This window comes from Alosa sapidissima, chromosome 17 (genome assembly GCF_018492685.1).
Source record: "Alosa sapidissima isolate fAloSap1 chromosome 17, fAloSap1.pri, whole genome shotgun sequence".
Taxonomy (NCBI): Eukaryota; Metazoa; Chordata; class Actinopteri; order Clupeiformes; family Clupeidae; genus Alosa; species Alosa sapidissima.
The window spans coordinates 7,035,175-7,037,674 of NC_055973.1; the positions used below are offsets into that span (position 1 = coordinate 7,035,175).

General features: G+C 39.6%; 1 protein-coding gene across 13 annotated transcripts in view; it reads left to right on the forward strand.

The window, feature by feature from the left end:
* Positions 1-2,500, forward strand: part of atp8a2 (ATPase phospholipid transporting 8A2) — a 65,078-nt gene that overhangs the window by 39,926 nt on the left and 22,652 nt on the right. The window lies entirely within an intron of this gene.

Below are 2,500 nucleotides of genomic sequence, written 5' to 3' on the forward strand. Positions count from 1 at the left end.
AAACAAACACACACACACGCCACACACACACAAACACAAAACACACCCATACACACACACACACACAAACATAGAAATGTAAATTTGTGCATATCATAAAAACTCAATTAATAGCATGGGCTTTTATTTGCTTAAATCGCCAAACTCAACCTGCTTCTATTTGAAACAGGTGTGTATATGGAACATGCCTTTATTTTTGCTCAGCAAAGATGGGAAATACTATAAAATTGATTATTGTGAATAATCTAGGAATGGACACATATTCACACTTTCCTTCGCTGAATGAATTTGACCAGCCTACTTTGGTTTTGTAAAATGTTTGAATGATTGAATTGTGGAGAATCTAATCAATCTAACAATAGTATCCATAATGACAGAAGTTAAAAAATTACAAACTCTCCTCTCCTATCATCAGTAGAAAATGTGTGATTTAAACAATGGTGTCTACTCTTAACTGTTATGTGTGCAATCTAAGCAGCATAGAACTAGCCCAAGTGGGCGCTTTGGTGGGCTTTAAGAGGTTTTATACAACCAAAAAAACTTCCATAAAAAACAGAGCAGGCTTTCAGTTGAGACCTGCCTTTATGTGTCCAAACCTGTAACCACACCGGGCCAGTAAAAGAGGCCTACGTCTAATTGGGACTCGGCTTTTAATCGACTTGTTATGGTACATTGATTCACAAACACGCAAAAGGGGATGTACAAGCACGCAAATACATTCAGATGCTCATCCTATGACACACCGTAGCACACACAGATACACATTTTTCACTTAAAACGGTTTATTTGGGCAGAATTTTCGAGTCATTATGCAGTTCACATATACACATACTTCCACACATACTTATGTGGGCACTTATGTACACACACACACACACACACACACACACACACACATACATTGACCCATGCATGCCTATAATATCTATATCCACAACCTCACCCAAAAATATACACAGAAACATTAGCACACATACATAAATGAACATGCATATCTATATAAATATATATAAATATACATATACATACATGCACAAACACAGACTTTCATTATGGAAGAGAGGTACAGGTCACAGACAGGGAAACTCACACACACTCACCAGCATATGCTAATGATGCTAATGGGAAACACAAAGTGATATTTTTACATTTGTGTAGGTATGTGTGACAGTAACATGGAGCCTGTGGTTGAGATAGTTAAGTGAGTGTGTGAGTGAGTGAGTGAGTGAGTGAGTGAGTGAGAGAAAGTGTGTGAGTGTGTGTCAAAGAGAGAGAAACACAGAGATAGAGATAGCCCTGAAAAGCCAAGAGATGAGTGGGAAAACAAGCCCCCTCATCCAGCTAGTCTTAAAGCTCACAAACTAATATGATCAATGAGAATAACCCAACTAATACATCTACCGGTAGGGTAATAGTCAGCCTCAGGATCCTGCCACCCTTGCCCAAACAATTCCACCTAACCAAGTTATTAATGCAGAAAAACTAGATTATTTATTGTATTGGACTTCAACTTAAACTTCAATGTCATTTGGCTCTAAACAGAGAATAAACTCTCAGACTACCTGTCCATAGTGACTAATATCAGACATAGTATCACTACCTGTCCATAGTGACTAATATCAAGGCTGCCAAGAGGGCTGTGCACTAACTGCAACCAAGGTACCTTAGAAACAGAGTTTCACTTTTTGAGTGAATGCTACCAATGGAAAGAAACACGTAAACCAGTTATTTCCTAAATTCAGAAATATGTACCCAGACTTTGAAAACCTCGAAGATGACCAAATTCTAAGAGTGCTATTAGGTGAGCAGCACAGCAAGATGGCTAGATGCTTGCCATAAGAGTGCTATTAGGTGAGCAGCACAGCAAGATGGCTAGATGCTTGCCATAAGAGTGCTATTAGGTGAGCAGCACAGCAAGATGGCTAGATGCTTGCCATACAGTAAGGAGAAAAAGACACAGATTGGGTTTGGCTGGTGGCTGTGGGGGTATTGAATGGGGGGGGGGGGGTATCTGAGACAAGAAGATGCAACTCTGTGTGTGTGTGTGTGTGTGTGTGTGTAAAGGTTGCAAGTTGCCCAGGGTGAGTAAATAAGTAGTGATAATAAAAGGCTGGCATGCAGAACAGAGAGATGTGAGAGGAGGTAATATAATACACTTAGGCTGGGTGGAAATGTCAGACTAATGACTCACTTACTCTTATTATCCCAGAATAGACACACACACACACACACACTTATATACATGCGCACGCACACACACAACTGTTTTGTAACCAAAAAAATAGAAACAAGTCTAGTGTGTCCGCTGCTTGCCATGTGCATGTAAAAGAAATCATGCCCTGCTGCAGCATGTGATCTACAGTGAAGTCTGCAAGAGAAAAGCATGAAATCATACATTCAGGCATATTTCACTTGTTTCAGGAAATAATCCAGAATCTGCACAATTAGTGATTCAAACAGAAAGAAAATCAATGTGTGTGTGTGTGTGTGTGTGTGTGTG